Source organism: Haemaphysalis longicornis, unplaced genomic scaffold (genome assembly GCF_048455015.1).
Source record: "Haemaphysalis longicornis isolate Haplotype H1 unplaced genomic scaffold, Haemaphysalis longicornis Haplotype H1 scaffold_88, whole genome shotgun sequence".
Classification (NCBI taxonomy): domain Eukaryota; kingdom Metazoa; phylum Arthropoda; class Arachnida; order Ixodida; family Ixodidae; genus Haemaphysalis; species Haemaphysalis longicornis.
Window position 1 is genome coordinate 277,188 of NW_027526456.1, and position 24,424 is coordinate 301,611.

Sequence of the window (24,424 nt, forward strand, 5' to 3'; positions counted from 1 at the left end):
AGACCGTGCCCTAGGGTCGCTATTTCTGACAGCCATGCGTGACCGCCAGATACTGTGTAGCCCCAAGAGCATGATTGCATCATACGGGTATTCATTGCTTACAACTGGAAGAAACCGGATTCCGTAGGCGTCTATTGGGAGGTCCTTCTGCAGCGTGCGCTGAAGGACGTCCCAATAGAACACAGCGTCCCAACAGTCAATGAACACATGCTCTACGGTCTCCGGCCTCTTGCACAGCCTGCAGTCTGTGCCCCATGGCACGAGCATACCTCTCTCCTGCATCCACACTAGTACTGGTAGTGTTCCGGTGTGCAAGTTAAAAAAGAAAGTCTTCACTCCCGGTGGCAACCACATCCTCTTAACCCGTTTCAGCACATTCTGGCCCGGACCACCAGCGTACACACTTCTATACAACGGAACTGGAAAAACAACACTCACTAAATCTTTATACAGAACTCTTTTGTTGACACTGTTCAAATACTCTAGAGAAAATCTGCTTAACAAAAAATTAAAAGACAACACAACCTCGCGCAGGTACCGTGAAGACACTCTCGACATTGCCCCGCACGACGACACAACAAAGCTCGGAAGCTCGCCGGCCAACATGACCTGCATGTAAGTGCGGAGGAATGGGTCTCTTTGATCTCTCAGGAACATGAACCTTGAAACAACCTGCCTCAAGAAGAGATGCCCTAGACCCAGTCCTCCACTGCCTACTGTTCGAAACAAGTTCGTTCTCGACGTTCGCTCCCACCCGGAGTTCCACACGAAGGTGGCGAACACACGGTGAAACAGCTGAAGGTTCGTTCGTGTACAAAACAACGCCTGCAGCACATACCATATCTTTGCTGCCAGGAAAACGTTACAAACGGTGGCGCGTGCAAAAATTGACAGGTCTCTCCCGTTCCATCGTTCCGTCTGAGAACGCGCCACTGTCGCCTTTTCGCGCCAAAATGTCGTGTTCTCTCTGTACCGATTCAATGGTACGCCTAGGTACAACGCTGGGGTGGTTTCCCACTGAACGTTTTCGAACACCCTGGGAGGGTCATCCCACTCCCCATGCCACAACCCCAAACACTTGTCTCTGTTCAACACACTCCCGCTCATATCGCAATAGTTCTGCGTGATGCGCAGAGCATTGCGGACACTTTCCTGGTCTGTGGCAAAAATGGCCACGTCATCTGCATACGCGAGTATGCGAACCTCGCTAGACATTAACTGAAAACCTTGGACATTGTCACAACCTATTAGCTTTCTACACAAGGGTTCAAGGAAGAGAGAAAATAACAATGGAGACATAGGGCAACCCTGTCTGACAGATGAGCGAACGTCAATACGCCTCGACAGCTCGCCGTTAACTATTAAACTGGTCGTGCAGTTTAAGTACGCCATGCGCACACCTTTACAAAGGAGCGACCCAAGCCCCGCATACTTTAAAATAGAGAAAAGAACTTCGTGGGGGACTCGATCGAAAGCCTTCGAGAGGTCTATTTGTAGCATAGCTACTCTGAGGTACTCGCTGTCACAGTATTCTAAAATGCTTCTAGCAACATGGATATTCGTGTATATCGACCTGCCACGGATACCACATGTCTGGTGATTTCCAACAAGATCGCCAATCACAGATTGTAGCCTATTTGCAAGAACCTTCATGAATATTTTATAATCAACGTTCGTGAGTGTTATCGGCCTGTAGCCATTTACACTTTTAAGTTTCGCTTCCTCCTCACTCTTTGGCAACAAAATTGTGTGGGCTCTCGAAAATGAGATGGGCAATGCCCCCTTCTCCAACGCTTCTGAATACAACTTCTGCAAAGCTACAGCCATTTCATATTTAAATTCCTTATAAAAGACGGCAGTCAGACCATCTGGTCCAGGCGCCTTGCCTGGGTTTAAATCCTCTATGGCCTTAATTACTTCTGCGACAGTGATTTCACGTTCCAACGATTCAGTTTGTACAGACTCAAGTTTGGGTAGGCATAAAAGGAATTCTTCATTAAACCCCTTTTTGCGAGGGACCTGAAGGGAGAAGAGTTCAGCATAGTGTTCCTCGAAGGCATTCTGGATAGAAACCTGTTCGCTCCGCACCACACCTTTATATTCTATTTCCAAGATTTCATTTTTACGCGCGTACAGCTTTTCATCCGACAAGGTTCGCTTTGTGGGCGCTTCACCACCTAACAGTTTCTCCGACCGCGCCCGGATTACTGCGCCTCTGTATTTCTGCTCGTCGATTGCTTCTAATTTCAGCTTAATATCCCTAACATCTTCTATGAAAGTCTGAGACTTATCTGTTTCCTGTCTGAGTAGTTTTTCTAAGTGCTTTCTTAAGCTTTTTTCCTCCATACGTGCCTGATGTTGGATTATACCTCCCCTTTCAATGGCTTTCATTTTCACGCATTGTTTGAAAAATTCCCACTTCTCCTCATTGCTCTTGCTGTCCTGCGATAAAAGGGGCGCGATGGCTTCCTTGGTTGCTTCAGCAAACACTTCATCCTCTAGCAACTTAGCATTAAATTTCCACATATCATAGCATATTTTTTTTCTTTTTCTTTTGTCCTAACGTGACCATAACTAAGCTGTGATCGCTGAAGGACACAGGCTCTACACAATAATTTTCACACAGCACTGCCAACTCAGTTGACACATAAATCCTGTCAAGCCGTGCTTGACTTGCCCCCTGATGATGGGTAAAATTATTACTTTTCCCTCCACAGGCTAGGTGGGCAGCGTCAACCAAATCCAAACGCGCCACTATTCCTGTAAGGAAGTCGGCGCTCGCATCCCTACACTTCACCCCCCCTAGACGATCTTCGGTTTGCAACACACAATTAAAATCCCCCAACAGAATAACTTGTTTGTCACACTCTATAAGGGGCTCAATGTCCCGAAAAAACTCAAACCTCTCTTTGACCTTCCTGGGGGCATATACACACACAACACGAAAGCTACATGCGCCCCTCGAAAAGTCACACGCCACAAATCTCCCTTTCTGACAAGCCACTACACTCTCAATTACAACCCCGACCGCATTCTTAATGCATAAACAGCAGCCAGCCGAGTTTCCGTCCGCGTGGCTTACACAAACATTGAAACGCGCTCGGAACGGGGCGACCATGCAGTCAGTACCACTTTAAATATCTACCTTGGTCTCTTGGATGGCGACCACGTCCAGCTCTCTCTCGTGTAGCAGCCGCTGCACCTGGTATTGTCTTCGCCTGCAGCTCAGTCCACGCACATTGAGCGTTCCCACTCGAAGTGGGCCGCCCAAAGACGACACTCCTAACGCAAGCACGGGAGAGATTGTTCACCCTCGCACATCCATGGACCACCCGAAACCAGTACGACGACTCACTTTTGGCTCGGCGGCGGTTGTTCACCGGCGCCGTCGCCTGTTGCAGCGTGCGCACGATCGCGGGACGCTGTTCTCGTGGTAGGAACGTATTTCCCTTTCTTCCCCGTCGCCGTCTTCCATTCATTTTCTAAGCGCCGCAGCCTTTGCGCCGCGACAACCTCCTCTCCCTTCTCGCGGGGACGCTTTGCGCTGGCCTGCGACACATCCATGGCCCCCCCGCCGTCGCTCTCCTCCTCTATCGTCTGTCTCACCTCTTCTTCTTGTACATCCTCGCTCTCCTCCAGCATTGGATTTGCTGGCGCACCCTCCTGCTCCTTTTCGCCATGCTTTCCGGCATCCTCGGCGTCTCCCTCGACCGTAGCTGCTTGCGCGGCCATCTTGGCTCCATCGTCGTTCGTTGTTGCGGTGGCCTCCGCCGGTGCTGCAACGCCGCCGCTGCTGCGCTCGTTGTCGGGCGCGCTCAAAGTCGCGGTCGCCGCGTTCTCTGCTTCCTCCTCGTCCATCAGATTATTCGTAGTGTCGCTGGGTCGTCCGTTGCCTGCTACGCGCGCGTACGTGCGCACGCAGTCCTGCCTAGTGTGCCCAAACCCGCGGCACTTTGCACACTGCGGGGTCTGGCAGTCGCGCCTGATATGCCCCTTCATCCTGCAACGCAGGCACGTAGGCGCGCGGCCCGGCACCACGCACAACACCGAACCTTCTCCGTACGCGAACAGATCGGGGATGGCGTCCGGCGTGATCCCTTCGTGCAGCACCATACGCACAGTTCGCGTAGTGGAGTCAGGGAGATCGAAACCTGGCACCCTCCACTCGTCCAACTTTACTTCTTTCACTTCTCCGAAATCCTGTAACAACCTTACTACCGCTTCATTTGGGTCGTCGAACGGGACCCAATGCAGCTTTAAGGTGACTTCTTGCTTCGCAGGGTCTATCACTGCGCAATAGCGTCCCTTTACCTTGAGTCCTGAGCTCCTCACGAGTGCCTCCTTCGCCTGTGCCGACCTCAACTTCACGAGCCACACGTGGCTCATTTGGTAGGGCCCTATACCACTCACCGCCTTTATGACGCCGAGTTCCTCCAGGGGTGCACGAAAGTCCTCGATGCGGTACGGCCGTGCGTCGAGATCTCCGTGCAGTACAACGCAGGCCTTCATCCCTTCGTTCGCCGGCAGCGCGGGCAGCAGGAATCGATAGCCGGCGGGCGGCCCGCTCCGCGGCGAAACCGGTTCGGCGCCTCCGCTCCCTCGTACTCCTGCGGAGCTCGCCATCGCGCGACCGCTCCCTACGAGAACCGGTCGGCGAGTGAGCATGGTATGGCCGATGGCGAGAATCGAAGCCTTACGTGCCTTTTTATAACACATTACACCAACAACCAGCATCTCTACCATTTCACCTGTTGTTCGGCAGGACACACGGCCGCCGCAACACATCACTCCATATCCTAGGGATCCCGCGACGTCGCACGAAGCCCTCAAGTCGCCGAACATTGCTGCGCGCACTTGGGGAACACTTTTGGAAACGAATGTGGCCTTGAGTCGTTGTGGTCACGCTGGCTAGACGTTGGGGAATGCTTCCGTTTGTCGCACATTAGCCGCAGGTGCTCCGGAAGTGCGAAATGCCTGCTTTCACGACCTTCGAGGGGCAGATAGAAAGACGAGTCAGTCACAGGTAATCCGCCGCGCCCAACGAAGGGTGGAAAATCGGCTAACTCGCCCGCTGCGCTGCGGCGAAGCATCATCTAGTGGTCCTTCCGCGCCCCCGCCACCGCCAGGGGGCAAACGAAACTTGGTGGGGGAAAAAAAAAATAGAAACAACTCTTTGAACGCAAATTAATACGGAAAGTTTTAAAAAGCAAAAGAGGATGCCATCGGCACTCGGTGTTCCCAGGTGGTCTCCCTCCCAAGTACTGACCGAGCCCAATGCTGCTTAGCTTCGGTGATCGGACGAGAACCGGCGTATTCAGCATGGTATGGCCGATGGCGAGAATCGAAGCCTTACGTGCCTTTTTATAACACATTACACCAACAACCAGCATCTCTACCATTTCACCTGTTGTTCGGCAGGACACACGGCCGCCGCAACACATCACTCCATATCCTAGGGATCCCGCGACGTCGCACGAAGCCCTCAAGTCGCCGAACATTGCTGCGCGCACTTGGGGAACACTTTTGGAAACGAATGTGGCCTTGAGTCGTTGTGGTCACGCTGGCTAGACGTTGGGGAATGCTTCCGTTTGTCGCACATTAGCCGCAGGTGCTCCGGAAGTGCGAAATGCCTGCTTTCACGACCTTCGAGGGGCAGATAGAAAGACGAGTCAGTCACAGGTAATCCGCCGCGCCCAACGAAGGGTGGAAAATCGGCTAACTCGCCCGCTGCGCTGCGGCGAAGCATCATCTAGTGGTCCTTCCGCGCCCCCGCCACCGCCAGGGGGCAAACGAAACTTGGTGGGGGAAAAAAAAAATAGAAACAACTCTTTGAACGCAAATTAATACGGAAAGTTTTAAAAAGCAAAAGAGGATGCCATCGGCACTCGGTGTTCCCAGGTGGTCTCCCTCCCAAGTACTGACCGAGCCCAATGCTGCTTAGCTTCGGTGATCGGACGAGAACCGGCGTATTCAGCATGGTATGGCCGATGGCGAGAATCGAAGCCTTACGTGCCTTTTTATAACACATTACACCAACAACCAGCATCTCTACCATTTCACCTGTTGTTCGGCAGGACACACGGCCGCCGCAACACATCACTCCATATCCTAGGGATCCCGCGACGTCGCACGAAGCCCTCAAGTCGCCGAACATTGCTGCGCGCACTTGGGGAACACTTTTGGAAACGAATGTGGCCTTGAGTCGTTGTGGTCACGCTGGCTAGACGTTGGGGAATGCTTCCGTTTGTCGCACATTAGCCGCAGGTGCTCCGGAAGTGCGAAATGCCTGCTTTCACGACCTTCGAGGGGCAGATAGAAAGACGAGTCAGTCACAGGTAATCCGCCGCGCCCAACGAAGGGTGGAAAATCGGCTAACTCGCCCGCTGCGCTGCGGCGAAGCATCATCTAGTGGTCCTTCCGCGCCCCCGCCACCGCCAGGGGGCAAACGAAACTTGGTGGGGAAAAAAAAATAGAAACAACTCTTTGAACGCAAATTAATACGGAAAGTTTTAAAAAGCAAAAGAGGATGCCATCGGCACTCGGTGTTCCCAGGTGGTCTCCCTCCCAAGTACTGACCGAGCCCAATGCTGCTTAGCTTCGGTGATCGGACGAGAACCGGCGTATTCAGCATGGTATGGCCGATGGCGAGAATCGAAGCCTTACGTGCCATTTTATAACACATTACACCAACAACCAGCATCTCTACCATTTCACCTGTTGTTCGGCAGGACACACGGCCGCCGCAACACATCACTCCATATCCTAGGGATCCCGCGACGTCGCACGAAGCCCTCAAGTCGCCGAACATTGCTGCGCGCACTTGGGGAACACTTTTGGAAACGAATGTGGCCTTGAGTCGTTGTGGTCACGCTGGCTAGACGTTGGGGAATGCTTCCGTTTGTCGCACATTAGCCGCAGGTGCTCCGGAAGTGCGAAATGCCTGCTTTCACGACCTTCGAGGGGCAGATAGAAAGACGAGTCAGTCACAGGTAATCCGCCGCGCCCAACGAAGGGTGGAAAATCGGCTAACTCGCCCGCTGCGCTGCGGCGAAGCATCATCTAGTGGTCCTTCCGCGCCCCCGCCACCGCCAGGGGGCAAACGAAACTTGGTGGGGGAAAAAAAAAATAGAAACAACTCTTTGAACGCAAATTAATACGGAAAGTTTTAAAAAGCAAAAGAGGATGCCATCGGCACTCGGTGTTCCCAGGTGGTCTCCCTCCCAAGTACTGACCGAGCCCAATGCTGCTTAGCTTCGGTGATCGGACGAGAACCGGCGTATTCAGCATGGTATGGCCGATGGCGAGAATCGAAGCCTTACGTGCCTTTTTATAACACATTACACCAACAACCAGCATCTCTACCATTTCACCTGTTGTTCGGCAGGACACACGGCCGCCGCAACACATCACTCCATATCCTAGGGATCCCGCGACGTCGCACGAAGCCCTCAAGTCGCCGAACATTGCTGCGCGCACTTGGGGAACACTTTTGGAAACGAATGTGGCCTTGAGTCGTTGTGGTCACGCTGGCTAGACGTTGGGGAATGCTTCCGTTTGTCGCACATTAGCCGCAGGTGCTCCGGAAGTGCGAAATGCCTGCTTTCACGACCTTCGAGGGGCAGATAGAAAGACGAGTCAGTCACAGGTAATCCGCCGCGCCCAACGAAGGGTGGAAAATCGGCTAACTCGCCCGCTGCGCTGCGGCGAAGCATCATCTAGTGGTCCTTCCGCGCCCCCGCCACCGCCAGGGGGCAAACGAAACTTGGTGGGGAAAAAAAAATAGAAACAACTCTTTGAACGCAAATTAATACGGAAAGTTTTAAAAAGCAAAAGAGGATGCCATCGGCACTCGGTGTTCCCAGGTGGTCTCCCTCCCAAGTACTGACCGAGCCCAATGCTGCTTAGCTTCGGAGATCGGACGAGAACCGGCGTATTCAGCATGGTATGGCCGATGGCGAGAATCGAAGCCTTACGTGCCATTTTATAACACATTACACCAACAACCAGCATCTCTACCATTTCACCTGTTGTTCGGCAGGACACACGGCCGCCGCAACACATCACTCCATATCCTAGGGATCCCGCGACGTCGCACGAAGCCCTCAAGTCGCCGAACATTGCTGCGCGCACTTGGGGAACACTTTTGGAAACGAATGTGGCCTTGAGTCGTTGTGGTCACGCTGGCTAGACGTTGGGGAATGCTTCCGTTTGTCGCACATTAGCCGCAGGTGCTCCGGAAGTGCGAAATGCCTGCTTTCACGAACTTCGAGGGGCAGATAGAAAGACGAGTCAGTCACAGGTAATCCGCCGCGCCCAACGAAGGGTGGAAAATCGGCTAACTCGCCCGCTGCGCTGCGGCGAAGCATCATCTAGTGGTCCTTCCGCGCCCCCGCCACCGCCAGGGGGCAAACGAAACTTGGTGGGGAAAAAAAAATAGAAACAACTCTTTGAACGCAAATTAATACGGAAAGTTTTAAAAAGCAAAAGAGGATGCCATCGGCACTCGGTGTTCCCAGGTGGTCTCCCTCCCAAGTACTGACCGAGCCCAATGCTGCTTAGCTTCGGTGATCGGACGAGAACCGGCGTATTCAGCATGGTATGGCCGATTTTTTTTTTTTTTTTTCTTTATTGCCGTACAAAGCATAACAAAATAAAACTATACAAACACTAACTGCTCCAGGTATTACCTGGAGAACCAGTGCACTTTCATCTTAGTCAGTTCACTGAACAATGACAACACTTCCTCGTCCACTTTTTCCTTTTCCATCACTTCACGTATTCTTGACACACTTTCGACAAAGTACTCTTCAACAGACCGGGCCCTTGGGTCGCTGTTTCTGACAGCCATACGGCTCCGCCAGATACTATGCAGCCCCAAGAGCATGATCGCGTCGTATGGGTATTCGTTATTTACAACTGGAAGAAACCGGATCCCGTAGGCGTCTATTGGGAGGTCCTTCTGCAGCGTGCGCTGAAGGACGTCCCAATAAAACACGGCGTCCCAACAGTCAATAAACACATGCTCTACGGTCTCCGGCTTCTTGCACAACCTGCAGTCTGTGCCCCATGGCACGAGCATACCTTTCTCCTGCATCCACACTAGTACAGGTAGCGTGCCAGAATGTAGGTTAAAAAAGAAAGTCTTTACTCCCGGCGGCAACCACATCTTTTTTACGCGTTTTAGCACATTCTGGCCGGGGCGGCCTGCGTACATACTTCTATAAAAAGGAACAGGGAAAACAACACTCACTAAGTCTTTATACAAAACACGTCTACTAACACTGCTCAAGTACTCTAACGAAAACCTACATGCTAAAAAATTAAAACACAACACAACCTCCCGCAGATAACGCGACGACACTCTCGACATTCCCACACACGATGACACAACGAAGTTGGGGAGTTCGCCAGCCAACATGACCTGCATGTACGTGCGTAGGAATGGGTCGTTTTGATCCCTGAGGAACATGAAACGCGAAACGACCTGTCTCAAGAATAGGTGCCCCAGACCGACACCTCCACTGCCCACCGTACGAAACAAGTTTGTTCTCGCTGTGCGCTCCCACGCTGAGTTCCACACAAATGTGGCGAACACTCGGTGGAACAGCTGAAGATTTGCTCTCGTGCAAAACAACGCCTGTAGCACGTACCAAATCTTTGCCGCCAGGAAAACGTTACAAACAGTGGCGCGGGCAAAAATTGACAGATCTCTCCCCGCCCACCGCTCTGTCTGGGCCCGAACCTCTGACGCCTTTTCGTTCCAAAATTTAGTGTTTTCTTTGTACCGGTCTAAAGGTACGCCTAGGTACGTAGTTGGTGTAGTCTCCCAGCGAATATTCTCGAAAACAGTGGGAGGCTCATCCCAGACCCCATGCCACACCCCCAGACACTTATCCCTGTTTATTACACTTCCGCTCATATCGCAATATCTCTGTGTGATGGACATAGCCCCGCGAACACTTTCTTCGTCTGTGGCAAAAATAGCCACATCATCTGCATATGCTAGTATGCGCACCTCACTCGACTCTACCTCAAAACCATTGACCTTGTCGCTACTTAGAATTTTCCTGCACAAGGGCTCCAAGAACAAGGAAAACAACAACGGCGACATCGGACAGCCCTGCCTGACAGACGAGCGGACATCTATGCGCCTCGAAAGCTCGCCATTAACTATGAGACTCGTTGTACAGTTTAAATACGCCATACGCACTCCCTTACACAGCACTGATCCCAGCCCCACATACTCTAAGATAGAAAAAAGAACTTCGTGCGGGACGCGATCAAAGGCTTTCGAGAGATCAATTTGCAACATAGCCACTCTGAGAGCCTCGCTATCGCAATATTCAAAAATGCTTCTTGCAACGTGGATGTTCGTGAATATTGACCTGCCTCTTATACCACACGTTTGGTGGCCTCCTACGATATTTCCTATTACAGTTTGCAACCTATTTGCGAGGACCTTCATGAATATTTTATAGTCTACATTGGTGAGTGTTATCGGCCTATAGCCATTTACATTCTGCAGTTTCACTTCATCTTCACACTTGGGGAACAAAATTGTGTGTGCTCTAGAAAAAGAAACTGGCAACGCCCCCTTCTCCAACGCTTCAGAGAACACTCTTTGCAAGGCGGATGCCGTTTCACATTTAAATTCCTTATAGAAAGCGGCCGTGAGGCCGTCAGGTCCTGGCGATTTACCTGGATTCAAGTCTTCTATAGCCTTAATTATCTCTGCAACACTAACTTCTAGTTCCAACGATTCTGTTTCTACAGACTCTAGTTTCGGTAAACAAGATAGGAATTCTGCCTCAAACCCACTTTTGGAGGGACTCTGTAGAGAAAAGAGCTGAGCATAGTGCTCCTCGAAAGCTTTCTGGATGGACTCCTGGTCGTTTCTCACCATGCCTTTGTATTCTATTTCGGTTATTTCGTTTTTGCGCGCGTACAGCTTCTCGTCTGATAAGGCTCGTTTGGTTGGCGCTTCTCCTCCTAACAATTTCTCTGACCTCGCCCGGATGACTGCACCTTTGTATTTTTGTTCATCTATTAGTTCTAATTTATGCTTTATGTCTCTAACATCTGCTGTGAAGGTATCAGACCTATCTTCTTCTACTCTAAGTAATTTCGCCAAGTGCTGTCTTAAACTATTTTCCTCCTTACGAGCTTGGCATTGAATTACACTGCCCCTTTCTATAGCTTTCATTTTTACACTCTGTTTAAAAAGCTCCCACTTCTCTTCACTACTCCTGCTATCGTCTGATGACAATGATACAACAGCTTCCCTCGTCGACTCAACAAACCCCTCATCCTCTAGTAATCGAGCATTAAATTTCCACGTTTCATAGCAGAGCCTCCTCTTTTTCTTTTGCCCTAATGTAAGTGTGACCAGGCTATGGTCACTGAAGGACACCGGTTCGACGGAATAATTATTACAGAGTACTGCTAGTTCTGCCGACACATAAATCCTGTCAAGTCGCGCTTGGCTAGCCCCCTGATGGTGGGTAAAACTGCTACATTTTCCCCCCCTGGCTAGGTGCGCGGCGTCGGCCAACTGTAACCGCGCTATCAATCCAGCGAGAAAGTCGGCACTCTCATCCCTACGCTTTACACCACCCAGGCGGTCGTCGTCCTCCTACACACAGTTGAAATCCCCCAAAACAAAAATATGTCTGTTACAATCTATAAGGGGCTCGATGTCCCGAAAAAATTCCAGCCTCTCCTTGACCCTCGTAGGGGCATACAGACACACAACGCGACAGCTATAAATGCCCCTAGAAAAATCACATACAACAAATCTACCTTGGTTGCCTACAACAACACTCTGAACATCAATGTCGGCCGCAATTCTAACAAATACGCAGCAGCCTGCAGAGTTTCCAGATGCATGGCTAACACAAACGTTAAAACGCGCTCGAAACGGGGCAACCATGCAGTCTGTACCGCTTTCGCTATCTACCTTGGTCTCTTGGATGGCGACCACGTCCAATTCTCTCTCGTGAAGCAGCCGCCGCACCTGGTATTGTCTTCGCCTGCAGCTCAGTCCACGCACATTAAGCGTGCCCACACGTAGTGGGCCGCCAAAAGACGACACTCCTGACGCAAGCGCGGGAGAGATTGTTCACACTCGCACACCCATTGACCACCCGAAACCGGCACGACGACTCACTTTTGGCTGGGCGGCGGATGTTCACCCGCGCTGTCGCCTGTTGCTGGGAGTTCGCGATCACGACACGCCGTTCTCGGGGTAGGAAGGTATTTCCCCTTCTTCCCCGTCGCCGTCTTCCATTCATGTTCGAGGCTCCGCAGCCGTTGCGCCGCGACAACCTCCTCTCCTTTCTCGCGGGGACGCTTCGCGCTGGCCTGCGACACTTCCATGGCAACCCCGCTGTCGCTCTCCTCCTCTCCCGTCTGTCTCACCTCCTCTTCCTGTACATCCTCGCTCTCCTCCAGCATTGGGTTTGCAGGCTCTCCCTCCTGCTCCTTTTCGCCATGCTTTCCGGCTTCCTCGGTGTCTCCCTCGACCGTAGCTGCTTTCGCGGCCATCTTGGCTCCGTCGTCGTTCGTTGTTGTTTCGGTGGTCTCCGCCGGGGCTGTAATTCCGGCACTGTTGCGCTCGTTGTTGGGCGCGCTCGACGACGCGGTCGCCGCGTTCTCCGCTTCCTCCTCGTCCATGAGGTTGCTCGTGGTGTCACTCGCTCGCCCATTGCCGGCTACGCGCGCATACGTGCGCACGCAGTCCTGACGAGTGTGCCCAAACCCGCGACACTTCACACACTGCGGGGTCTGGCAGTCGCGCCTGATGTGGCCCCTCATCCTGCATCGCAGGCACGTGGGGGCTCGACCCGGCACTACACACAACACCGACCCTTCCCCGTACGCGAACAGCTCGGGGATTGAGTCCGGCGTGATGCCTTCGTGCAGGGTCATTCGCACCGTCCTCGTGGTGGAATCAGGCAAATCAAAACCCGCCACCTTCCACTCTTCTCTCTTGACTTCCTTTACTTCCCCAAACTCGCACAAAATATCTCTAACCGCTTCATCCGGGTCGTCAAAGGGCACCCAGTGCACCTTGACTGTTAGCTCCTGCCTCGCTGGATCTATCACCGCGCAATAGCGCCCTTTCACCTGAATTCCACCGCTCCTAACGAGCGTCTCTTTCGCCTCCGCCGTTCGTAACTTGACAAGCCACACATGGCTCATCTGATACGGTCCAATACCGCTCACCGCTCTGATGACGCCGAGCTCCTCGAGGGGGGTCCGGAAATCTTCGATGCGGTAGGGCCGTCCCTCCAAGTCGCAATGAAGAACGACGCACGCCTTCATCGAAGGCCTCGCCGAGAGCGTCGGCAGAAGGAAGCGGTAGCCGGCGGGCCGGCCGGCCGCCCGCGAAACCGGTCCGGCGCCTCCGCTCGCCCCTACTCCTGCGGAGCTAGCCATCGCATGCCGATGGCGAGAATCGAAGCCTTACGTGCCTTTTTATAACACATTACACCAACAACCAGCATCTCTACCATTTCACCTGTTGTTCGGCAGGACACACGGCCGCCGCAACACATCACTCCATATCCTAGGGATCCCGCGACGTCGCACGAAGCCCTCAAGTCGCCGAACATTGCTGCGCGCACTTGGGGAACACTTTTGGAAACGAATGTGGCCTTGAGTCGTTGTGGTCACGCTGGCTAGACGTTGGGGAATGCTTCCGTTTGTCGCACATTAGCCGCAGGTGCTCCGGAAGTGCGAAATGCCTGCTTTCACGACCTTTGAGGGGCAGATAGAAAGACGAGTCAGTCACAGGTAATCCGCCGCGCCCAACGAAGGGTGGAAAATCGGCTAACTCGCCCGCTGCGCTGCGGCGAAGCATCATCTAGTGGTCCTTCCGCGCCCCCGCCACCGCCAGGGGGCAAACGAAACTTGGTGGGGGAAAAAAAAAATAGAAACAACTCTTTGAACGCAAATTAATACGGAAAGTTTTAAAAAGCAAAAGAGGATGCCGGCACTCGGTGTTCCCAGGTGGTCTCCCTCCCAAGTACTGACCGAGCCCAATGCTGCTTAGCTTCGGTGATCGGACGAGAACCGGCGTATTCAGCATGGTATGGCCGATGGCGAGAATCGAAGCCTTACGTGCCTTTTTATAACACATTACACCAACAACCAGCATCTCTACCATTTCACCTGTTGTTCGGCAGGACACACGGCCGCCGCAACACATCACTCCATATCCTAGGGATCCCGCGACGTCGCACGAAGCCCTCAAGTCGCCGAACATTGCTGCGCGCACTTGGGGAACACTTTTGGAAACGAATGTGGCCTTGAGTCGTTGTGGTCACGCTGGCTAGACGTTGGGGAATGCTTCCGTTTGTCGCACATTAGCCGCAGGTGCTCCGGAAGTGCGAAATGCCTGCTTTCACGACCTTTGAGGGGCAGATAGAAAGACGAGTCAGTCACAGGTAATCCGCCGCGCCCAACGAAGGGTGGAAAATCGGCTAACTCGCCCGCTGCGCTGCGGCGAAGCATCATCTAGTGGTCCTTCCGCGCCCCCGCCACCGCCAGGGGGCAAACGAAACTTGGTGGGGGAAAAAAAAAATAGAAACAACTCTTTGAACGCAAATTAATACGGAAAGTTTTAAAAAGCAAAAGAGGATGCCATCGGCACTCGGTGTTCCCAGGTGGTCTCCCTCCCAAGTACTGACCGAGCCCAATGCTGCTTAGCTTCGGTGATCGGACGAGAACCGGCGTATTCAGCATGGTATGGCCGATGGCGAGAATCGAAGCCTTACGTGCCTTTTTATAACACATTACACCAACAACCAGCATCTCTACCATTTCACCTGTTGTTCGGCAGGACACACGGCCGCCGCAACACATCACTCCATATCCTAGGGATCCCGCGACGTCGCACGAAGCCCTCAAGTCGCCGAACATTGCTGCGCGCACTTGGGGAACACTTTTGGAAACGAATGTGGCCTTGAGTCGTTGTGGTCACGCTGGCTAGACGTTGGGGAATGCTTCCGTTTGTCGCACATTAGCCGCAGGTGCTCCGGAAGTGCGAAATGCCTGCTTTCACGACCTTCGAGGGGCAGATAGAAAGACGAGTCAGTCACAGGTAATCCGCCGCGCCCAACGAAGGGTGGAAAATCGGCTAACTCGCCCGCTGCGCTGCGGCGAAGCATCATCTAGTGGTCCTTCCGCGCCCCCGCCACCGCCAGGGGGCAAACGAAACTTGGTGGGGAAAAAAAAAAATAGAAACAACTCTTTGAACGCAAATTAATACGGAAAGTTTTAAAAAGCAAAAGAGGATGCCATCGGCACTCGGTGTTCCCAGGTGGTCTCCCTCCCAAGTACTGACCGAGCCCAATGCTGCTTAGCTTCGGTGATCGGACGAGAACCGGCGTATTCAGCATGGTATGGCCGATGGCGAGAATCGAAGCCTTACGTGCCATTTTATAACACATTACACCAACAACCAGCATCTCTACCATTTCACCTGTTGTTCGGCAGGACACACGGCCGCCGCAACACATCACTCCATATCCTAGGGATCCCGCGACGTCGCACGAAGCCCTCAAGTCGCCGAACATTGCTGCGCGCACTTGGGGAACACTTTTGGAAACGAATGTGGCCTTGAGTCGTTGTGGTCACGCTGGCTAGACGTTGGGGAATGCTTCCGTTTGTCGCACATTAGCCGCAGGTGCTCCGGAAGTGCGAAATGCCTGCTTTCACGAACTTCGAGGGGCAGATAGAAAGACGAGTCAGTCACAGGTAATCCGCCGCGCCCAACGAAGGGTGGAAAATCGGCTAACTCGCCCGCTGCGCTGCGGCGAAGCATCATCTAGTGGTCCTTCCGCGCCCCCGCCACCGCCAGGGGGCAAACGAAACTTGGTGGGGGAAAAAAAAATAGAAACAACTCTTTGAACGCAAATTAATACGGAAAGTTTTAAAAAGCAAAAGAGGATGCCATCGGCACTCGGTGTTCCCAGGTGGTCTCCCTCCCAAGTACTGACCGAGCCCAATGCTGCTTAGCTTCGGTGATCGGACGAGAACCGGCGTATTCAGCATGGTATGGCCGATGGCGAGAATCGAAGCCTTACGTGCCTTTTTATAACACATTACACCAACAACCAGCATCTCTACCATTTCACCTGTTGTTCGGCAGGACACACGGCCGCCGCAACACATCACTCCATATCCTAGGGATCCCGCGACGTCGCACGAAGCCCTCAAGTCGCCGAACATTGCTGCGCGCACTTGGGGAACACTTTTGGAAACGAATGTGGCCTTGAGTCGTTGTGGTCACGCTGGCTAGACGTTGGGGAATGCTTCCGTTTGTCGCACATTAGCCGCAGGTGCTCCGGAAGTGCGAAATGCCTGCTTTCACGACCTTCGAGGGGCAGATAGAAAGACGAGTCAGTCACAGGTAATCCGCCGCGCCCAACGAAGGGTGGAAAATCGGCTAACTCGCCCGCTGCGCTGCGGCGAAGCATCATCTAGTGGTCCTTCCGCGCCCCCGCCACCGCCAGGGGGCAAACGAAACTTGGTGGGGGAAAAAAAAAATAGAAACAACTCTTTGAACGCAAATTAATACGGAAAGTTTTAAAAAGCAAAAGAGGATGCCATCGGCACTCGGTGTTCCCAGGTGGTCTCCCTCCCAAGTACTGACCGAGCCCAATGCTGCTTAGCTTCGGTGATCGGACGAGAACCGGCGTATTCAGCATGGTATGGCCGATGGCGAGAATCGAAGCCTTACGTGCCTTTTTATAACACATTACACCAACAACCAGCATCTCTACCATTTCACCTGTTGTTCGGCAGGACACACGGCCGCCGCAACACATCACTCCATATCCTAGGGATCCCGCGACGTCGCACGAAGCCCTCAAGTCGCCGAACATTGCTGCGCGCACTTGGGGAACACTTTTGGAAACGAATGTGGCCTTGAGTCGTTGTGGTCACGCTGGCTAGACGTTGGGGAATGCTTCCGTTTGTCGCACATTAGCCGCAGGTGCTCCGGAAGTGCGAAATGCCTGCTTTCACGACCTTTGAGGGGCAGATAGAAAGACGAGTCAGTCACAGGTAATCCGCCGCGCCCAACGAAGGGTGGAAAATCGGCTAACTCGCCCGCTGCGCTGCGGCGAAGCATCATCTAGTGGTCCTTCCGCGCCCCCGCCACCGCCAGGGGGCAAACGAAACTTGGTGGGGGAAAAAAAAAATAGAAACAACTCTTTGAACGCAAATTAATACGGAAAGTTTTAAAAAGCAAAAGAGGATGCCATCGGCACTCGGTGTTCCCAGGTGGTCTCCCTCCCAAGTACTGACCGAGCCCAATGCTGCTTAGCTTCGGTGATCGGACGAGAACCGGCGTATTCAGCATGGTATGGCCGATGGCGAGAATCGAAGCCTTACGTGCCTTTTTATAACACATTACACCAACAACCAGCATCTCTACCATTTCACCTGTTGTTCGGCAGGACACACGGCCGCCGCAACACATCACTCCATATCCTAGGGATCCCGCGACGTCGCACGAAGCCCTCAAGTCGCCGAACATTGCTGCGCGCACTTGGGGAACACTTTTGGAAACGAATGTGGCCTTGAGTCGTTGTGGTCACGCTGGCTAGACGTTGGGGAATGCTTCCGTTTGTCGCACATTAGCCGCAGGTGCTCCGGAAGTGCGAAATGCCTGCTTTCACGACCTTCGAGGGGCAGATAGAAAGACGAGTCAGTCACAGGTAATCCGCCGCGCCCAACGAAGGGTGGAAAATCGGCTAACTCGCCCGCTGCGCTGCGGCGAAGCATCATCTAGTGGTCCTTCCGCGCCCCCGCCACCGCCAGGGGGCAAACGAAACTTGGTGGGGGAAAAAAAAAATAGAAACAACTCTTTGAACGCAAATTAATACGGAAAGTTTTAAAAAGCAAAAGAGGATGCCATCGGCACTCGGTGTTCCCAGGTGGTCTCCCTCCCAAGTACTGACCGAGCCCAATGCTGCTTAGCTTCGGTGATCGGACGAGAACCGGCGTATTCAGCATGGTATGGCCGATGGCGAGAATCGAAGCCTTACGTGCCTTTTTATAACACATTACACCAACAACCAGCATCTCTACCATTTCACCTGTTGTTCGGTAGGACACACGGCCGCCGCAACACATCACTCCATATCCTAGGGATCCCGCGACGTCGCACGAAGCCCTCAAGTCGCCGAACATTGCTGCGCGCACTTGGGGAACACTTTTGGAAACGAATGTGGCCTTGAGTCGTTGTGGTCACGCTGGCTAGACGTTGGGGAATGCTTCCGTTTGTCGCACATTAGCCGCAGGTGCTCCGGAAGTGCGAAATGCCTGCTTTCACGACCTTTGAGGGGCAGATAGAAAGACGAGTCAGTCACAGGTAATCCGCCGCGCCCAACGAAGGGTGGAAAATCGGCTAACTCGCCCGCTGCGCTGCGGCGAAGCATCATCTAGTGGTCCTTCCGCGCCCCCGCCACCGCCAGGGGGCAAACGAAACTTGGTGGGGGAAAAAAAAAATAGAAACAACTCTTTGAACGCAAATTAATACGGAAAGTTTTAAAAAGCAAAAGAGGATGCCATCGGCACTCGGTGTTCCCAGGTGGTCTCCCTCCCAAGTACTGACCGAGCCCAATGCTGCTTAGCTTCGGTGATCGGACGAGAACCGGCGTATTCAGCATGGTATGGCCGATGGCGAGAATCGAAGCCTTACGTGCCTTTTTATAACACATTACACCAACAACCAGCATCTCTACCATTTCACCTGTTGTTCGGCAGGACACACGGCCGCCGCAACACATCACTCCATATCCTAGGGATCCCGCGACGTCGCACGAAGCCCTCAAGTCGCCGAACATTGCTGCGCGCACTTGGGGAACACTTTTGGAAACGAATGTGGCCTTGAGTCGTTGTGGTCACGCTGGCTAGACGTTGGGGAATGCTTCCGTTTGTCGCACATTAGCCGCAGGTGCTCCGGAAGTGCGAAATGCCTGCTTTCACGACCTTCGAGGGGCAGATAGAAAGACGAGTCAGTCACAGGTAATCCGCCGCGCCCAACGAAGGGTGGAAAATCGGCTAACTCGCCCGCTGCGCTGCGGCGAAGCATCATCTAGTGGTCCTTCCGCGCCCCCGCCACCGCCAGGGGGCAAACGAAACTTGGTGGGGGAAAAAAAAAATAGAAACAACTCTTTGAACGCAAATTAATACGGAAAGTTTTAAAAAGCAAAAGAGGATGCCATCGGCACTCGGTGTTCCCAGGTGGTCTCCCTCCCAAGTACTGACCGAGCCCAATGCTGCTTAGCTTCGGTGATCGGACGAGAACCGGCGTATTCAGCATGGTATGGCCGATGGCGAGAATCGAAGCCTTACGTGCCTTTTTATAACACATTACACCAACAACCAGCATCTCTACCATTTCACCTGTTGTTCGGCAGGACACACGGCCGCCGCAACACATCACTCCATATCCTAGGGATCCCGCGACGTCGCACGAAGCCCTCAAGTCGCCGAACATTGCTGCGCGCACTTGGGGAACACTTTTGGAAACGAATGTGGCCTTGAGTCGTTGTGGTCACGCTGGCTAGACGTTGGGGAATGCTTCCGTTTGTCGCACATTAGCCGCAGGTGCTCCGGAAGTGCGAAATGCCTGCTTTCACGACCTTCGAGGGGCAGATAGAAAGACGAGTCAGTCACAGGTAATCCGCCGCGCCCAACGAAGGGTGGAAAATCGGCTAACTCGCCCGCTGCGCTGCGGCGAAGCATCATCTAGTGGTCCTTCCGCGCCCCCGCCACCGCCAGGGGGCAAACGAAACTTGGTGGGGGAAAAAAAAAATAGAAACAACTCTTTGAACGCAAATTAATACGGAAAGTTTTAAAAAGCAAAAGAGGATGCCATCGGCACTCGGTGTTCCCAGGTGGTCTCCCTCCCAAGTACTGACCGAGCCCAATGCTGCTTAGCTTCGGTGATCGGACGAGAACCGGCGTATTCAGCATGGTATGGCCGATTTTTTTTTTTTTTTTTTTTTTTTTTTTTTAACAAAACCAGGTTTATTTACATCATAAATATGTACAGGGCAAGGCACAGGGCAAATATGTACTGGGGAAGACACACTACTATACATGCTGCTGCCTTTGTTACATTGTTGATGCCACTTTCCTGACTGGCGTGTTACGCTGTTCAATAGAAATCACACTCATACGCTATAGAGATCACATTTACGGGTAAAAAAGGAAAAAGGGGGAGTTGTGTTTCGTTTCAGCCTAGCCTGTTGCTGGCTTCATATCCACTTAAAGCGTTCCAGCTCCTTTGTTTTAAAAGCTACCGTCGCACGGCAGCAGCGCGCAAGGGCTTGTCCTAGTTCTGAGTCTGAGTCGGGTGCCCCGAGCGCGCTGACGGTCCACTCCATCTTGTGGACGAAGTGCCTCCACGCTGGCTTCGGGGTGGGGGTACACTCCACCGCGTCCACTCGCGCACGCCACAGTGCGTGTAGGCCAAGGGTAATGACGCATTCGCACAGCTCCGAGTGTTCTATCGGTACGTCCAGGTAACGGAGACCTGCCCAGTCAAAGTCCCAGTGGACGCCCAGAAAACACTGCACCTCGTCCCAGAAATAACGTGCAGTGTTGCATTCTAGGAACACATGCTCCGCCGTCTCCAACCTCCCGCACAGGAAGCAGCCCGCACCGCGCGGCAGAAAGAAGCCACGTTCTTCCTGTCGTGATCCCACCGGTAGCACCCCGAAGTGGAAACGGCAGAAAAAGTTTTTCGTCCCAGTCGGAATCGGCAGGCACATGATTCGCTTTAGTACGCCCCGCTTAGCCGCCTCGACTGGTGGCTGTCGGTACAGGGGTGGGGGAAGGAGCTTTGCGAGAAGGTCGCGGTATAGCCGGCGGGGCTTAACTGCTAGGAGGTAGTCCCATGAAAACTGCTGTTCCAGTAGGGCGATGGAGCCAGCGATTTCTCTATAGAAAGGGGCGGCTCGCGCGCCATGGTGCAGTTGGACAGTTGTGACCTGCCACTTTGATATGTGGGCAGAGCCGATTGACTGGAGTGCTCCACGGAGAAAAGGGTCGGACTGGTCTCGGAAATATATAAAACGTTGGACTGTCAGCTTAATCTCCACGTGGACCAGACCTAGGCCGCCGGCATCTAGTCCCCAAAAGAGATTTGTGCGTCTCATAGGCTCGTACGAGGAGCGCCAGACGAAGACCGCCCATTGTCGGTGCAACTTGTTCACCGATTTCTTGTCGATGGAGGTGACTCGCGCCGAGTATAGGGTAGCCGGGTACACTACGACGTTGCAGATGTGTGCTCTGGCGACCAAGGCGATGTGGCGTGTTCTCCATGGTTGCAACTTGGCCTCCGCTGCCGTTAGCCTAGGTCGCCATCTGGCTGCGTTGGCTTCCCATAGGGCCATGTTCACACCCAGGTAGCGGTGTATTGAATCCTTCCAGCGAGCGCCGCAGAAGCTGGGGGGCTTGAGTTCCCATTCACCCAGCCAGTACCCCTCCGATTTGGAGAGGTTTAGCTCCGCTCCAGAGAAGCGGCAGAAGCGACGTGCGAGCTCCGCGACCTCGCTCACCTGGGTTCGTGATGTGCAGACGACGGCGATGTCGTCCGCGTATGCTAGCACGCGGAGTTCTTCATTCCCGAGGACCAGTCCCCTGATCGAATTGGAAGTAGCGATCATTCGACAGAGCGGTTCCAGATAGAGCGCGAATAAGACAGGAGACATTGGACATCCCTGGCGGACCGACCTGCTGACCTCTATGGGTGGTCCGAGTGCTCCCCCCAACATCACACTTGTTGTGATGTCTGCGTAACACGTTTCTAGCCATTTCATCATTGTTTCCCCTATCCCGCAGTGCTGAAGTAGAGCGAAGAGAAATGTCCGATCGACTTGATCGAAGGCCTTTCGAAGATCCAGTTGCAGTATCGCAATAGGCATCACGCCCATCTCTGCAGCCTCGCAGGCGGTCCTCATCCGATGTAAATTGGTGTTGATTGAGCGACCTTTGAACCCGCAGGTTTGATGCTCACCAACCACGCCTCGGAGGGCCATCTCGAGGCGTCGAGCTAGGATCCTAGCGAGTATCTTATAGTCGGTCGATAGGAGTGTGATTGGGCGAAAGTCGGTTACGGCCGGTAAAGCTTTGGAGCTGGTCTCTTTGGGGATCAGAACGAGGTGACTTTGCCGCATGGAGGGAAGGAGCCGACCTTCCTGCCTGCATTTATCAAAAACGGTCACTAGAATGGGGCCCAATTCTTTTCGAAACGCCCGATAGAATTCGGCGATGATTCCGTCCGGACCTGGAGACTTGTTCTTAGGGAGTTTTTTGATTTCGCGGTCTACCTCCCACGCGGTTATAGGCGCGTTGATTAGGTCTTTTGCGTCATCCGGCACTGAGGGTAAGGAAGAGAGTACCTCGGTGGGCACGCCGTCTGGCGTCGGTCTAGACCGGAAAAGGTCTTTAAAATAGTCGCAAAAGGCTGCCGCCACTTCCTTCTGCCCCTGCGCGACTCCGCCACCGTGGCTGACCTCGTTGATCTTTTTGCGGGCGATGCGCTCGCGCTCGAAAGCTCGGAAGATCTTGGACGGCTGCGCCTCGTACTCGACCCTCTGCTCGCGGCTGCGGACAAGGGCGCCCCAGTATCGCCGCTCTAGCTCACTCCGGAGCTCTTCTTTAGTTAGGCGGATGTCTTCTCGGAACTCTCCCGGCCGTTCTTCGTCCGCCTCGATGAGGCCACGGAGGGTCTCCATAAGGCGCCGCTCGTTGGCTCTCTGTTCGGCCGCCTCACGCCTACCTATCTCCATGGCTACTTCCTTAACCGTGGTTTTGAAACTTTCCCACGCGGCATCATCATCTAAGTTGTCTTCCAAGATCTTCAAGGCCTCCCTTACCCTTACGGTGAAATCAGGGTGTTCGATGCACTTCGCGTTCATTATCCAGTGACTGCTGGACTTCGTTTGTGAGCGCGCCTGGCCCATTGATATTGAGCAGGACACCAGCCCATGGTCGGAGAAGGCGATCGGTATGACATTGTAGCTAGCTACCCGCTGTAGCAAGTCGCCGCTAACGTAAAAGCGATCCAGCCGTGCCTGGGACGCGCCACGCCACCGCGTGTAGTGGGGTGCACCCCAGTCGCGATCACGTGTCACGTCAGTTAGGTCGCTTTCGCGTAGTACAGATGACAGTGTGCGAGCCGCGACGTCGGCGTTGCCACGGTTCCCCGCCCTGTCGCTGGCGGTTAGTACGCAGTTAAAATCTCCCCCAAGAACGACATTTCCCGCCACGTTTAGGATTGGGCGAAGGGTAGAAAAAAAAGCCTGCCGATCTTTGGGTTCATTGGGGGCATACACACAAACGAAACGTGTGATCTCACCGCCCAAGATGGCGTCAACGAGTGAGAATCGGCCATCTCCCCCCAGTTCGCAGTCGATAATGCTACAGGATTCTGATTTCCGAATAAGAATTGCCGTACCGCCGGCACGACTTTGCGTTCGTGTGTGAAAACACCAAAAGTCATGTCCAAAGCAGCGCACGAAATTTTTGGCGTCATCAGCAGTTGAAATTTTTGTTTCTTGAAGGAGGGCCACATCGATTCTTTGGTCATTCAAAAGATCGAGGAGCCAGCGCCTCCGTTTTGCGGAGACAAGGCTGACTACGTTAATGGAAGCTAATTTGCTAATTTGTTTGGAAACGGCCATCGCTCGCTGGGGGGAGAGGGCTCACCTGTTTCGGGTTAAGCGCGGCCGCCGCCGCTATTATTGACGCTTGGGATGGCGCCGTCTTTTTGGCCTGCCTGCCTCCGAAGGGTGCGCCGCCCTCGTTGTGGTCCCGGGGGTTCGGCGTGGCACTGGACGCTTTCATGCTGGCCGGCGGTGTCTTCTTTCCCGTTGACATCTTCGTCCTCGTTGCTTGCCTCCCCCTTGTTGTTGTTCCTCTCCGCCGTCTTCGAAGCCCCCGAGGGGGGAGTCGCGTTTTCGTCGCTTCTGTCGGGGCCGTCGAGTAGTTGCTCCTCCTTGCCCTCCGTCGGCGGCTCCGCCGACGCTGTCCCGAGAGCCCCGCTGATGCACAATGGCGGGGGGAGAAAGGTGCTTTGTGTCTGCAGGACCCCGTCGATTTCCGGTGTGGTCTTTTGGAGGGGACAGGGGGCGGCGGCTGCGTCACTGTCGACTGGATCAACCGCGGCGTCTCTCTCCTCCGCAGTAACTCGTTCCGTGCTGCTGCTGTTGGTGGTGGTGACCTCACCTGGGGCGGAGGCGTTGGCTGGGGCTTCGTCTCTTTCGTTTTTCTTGGCAGCACGAGTTACCTCGGACTGGGAGAAGGGCTGGGAGGTCATCGTCTCCTGGATTTCTTCGATGTCCATGAAATCGTCCAGTGGTTGGGTCGTGCGCATTCCTCTGGCCCTGGCCGCGTAGCC

At 53.7% G+C, this 24,424-nt stretch overlaps 13 non-coding genes and 3 pseudogenes across 13 annotated transcripts; all 16 read right to left on the bottom strand.

The window, feature by feature from the left end:
• Positions 1 to 5,217: 5,217 nt before the first annotated feature.
• LOC144151134 (5S ribosomal RNA) lies at positions 5,218 to 5,336 on the bottom strand. The gene has a single exon (XR_013318738.1). It is a non-coding gene; the product is annotated as a 5S ribosomal RNA (ribosomal RNA).
• Positions 5,337 to 5,873: 537 nt separating this feature from the next.
• Positions 5,874 to 5,992, bottom strand: LOC144151135 (5S ribosomal RNA). Its single transcript, XR_013318739.1, has one exon. It is a non-coding gene; the product is annotated as a 5S ribosomal RNA (ribosomal RNA).
• A 535-nt stretch (positions 5,993 to 6,527) lies between these two features.
• On the bottom strand, positions 6,528 to 6,646 carry LOC144151136 (5S ribosomal RNA). Its single transcript, XR_013318740.1, has one exon. It is a non-coding gene; the product is annotated as a 5S ribosomal RNA (ribosomal RNA).
• Positions 6,647 to 7,183: 537 nt separating this feature from the next.
• LOC144151137 (5S ribosomal RNA) lies at positions 7,184 to 7,302 on the bottom strand. The gene has a single exon (XR_013318741.1). It is a non-coding gene; the product is annotated as a 5S ribosomal RNA (ribosomal RNA).
• Positions 7,303 to 7,837: 535 nt separating this feature from the next.
• Positions 7,838 to 7,956, bottom strand: LOC144151202 (5S ribosomal RNA). The gene has a single exon (XR_013318803.1). It is a non-coding gene; the product is annotated as a 5S ribosomal RNA (ribosomal RNA).
• Positions 7,957 to 8,491: 535 nt separating this feature from the next.
• On the bottom strand, positions 8,492 to 8,610 carry LOC144151259 (5S ribosomal RNA; annotated as a pseudogene).
• Positions 8,611 to 13,985: 5,375 nt separating this feature from the next.
• LOC144151217 (5S ribosomal RNA) lies at positions 13,986 to 14,104 on the bottom strand (annotated as a pseudogene).
• Positions 14,105 to 14,641: 537 nt separating this feature from the next.
• On the bottom strand, positions 14,642 to 14,760 carry LOC144151138 (5S ribosomal RNA). Its single transcript, XR_013318742.1, has one exon. It is a non-coding gene; the product is annotated as a 5S ribosomal RNA (ribosomal RNA).
• Positions 14,761 to 15,297: 537 nt separating this feature from the next.
• LOC144151139 (5S ribosomal RNA) lies at positions 15,298 to 15,416 on the bottom strand. The gene has a single exon (XR_013318743.1). It is a non-coding gene; the product is annotated as a 5S ribosomal RNA (ribosomal RNA).
• Positions 15,417 to 15,952: 536 nt separating this feature from the next.
• Positions 15,953 to 16,071, bottom strand: LOC144151142 (5S ribosomal RNA). Its single transcript, XR_013318745.1, has one exon. It is a non-coding gene; the product is annotated as a 5S ribosomal RNA (ribosomal RNA).
• Positions 16,072 to 16,608: 537 nt separating this feature from the next.
• LOC144151143 (5S ribosomal RNA) lies at positions 16,609 to 16,727 on the bottom strand. Its single transcript, XR_013318746.1, has one exon. It is a non-coding gene; the product is annotated as a 5S ribosomal RNA (ribosomal RNA).
• A 537-nt stretch (positions 16,728 to 17,264) lies between these two features.
• LOC144151144 (5S ribosomal RNA) lies at positions 17,265 to 17,383 on the bottom strand. Its single transcript, XR_013318747.1, has one exon. It is a non-coding gene; the product is annotated as a 5S ribosomal RNA (ribosomal RNA).
• Positions 17,384 to 17,920: 537 nt separating this feature from the next.
• LOC144151145 (5S ribosomal RNA) lies at positions 17,921 to 18,039 on the bottom strand. The gene has a single exon (XR_013318748.1). It is a non-coding gene; the product is annotated as a 5S ribosomal RNA (ribosomal RNA).
• A 537-nt stretch (positions 18,040 to 18,576) lies between these two features.
• LOC144151146 (5S ribosomal RNA) lies at positions 18,577 to 18,695 on the bottom strand. The gene has a single exon (XR_013318749.1). It is a non-coding gene; the product is annotated as a 5S ribosomal RNA (ribosomal RNA).
• A 537-nt stretch (positions 18,696 to 19,232) lies between these two features.
• LOC144151147 (5S ribosomal RNA) lies at positions 19,233 to 19,351 on the bottom strand. The gene has a single exon (XR_013318750.1). It is a non-coding gene; the product is annotated as a 5S ribosomal RNA (ribosomal RNA).
• A 537-nt stretch (positions 19,352 to 19,888) lies between these two features.
• Positions 19,889 to 20,007, bottom strand: LOC144151260 (5S ribosomal RNA; annotated as a pseudogene).
• Positions 20,008 to 24,424: the final 4,417 nt, after the last annotated feature.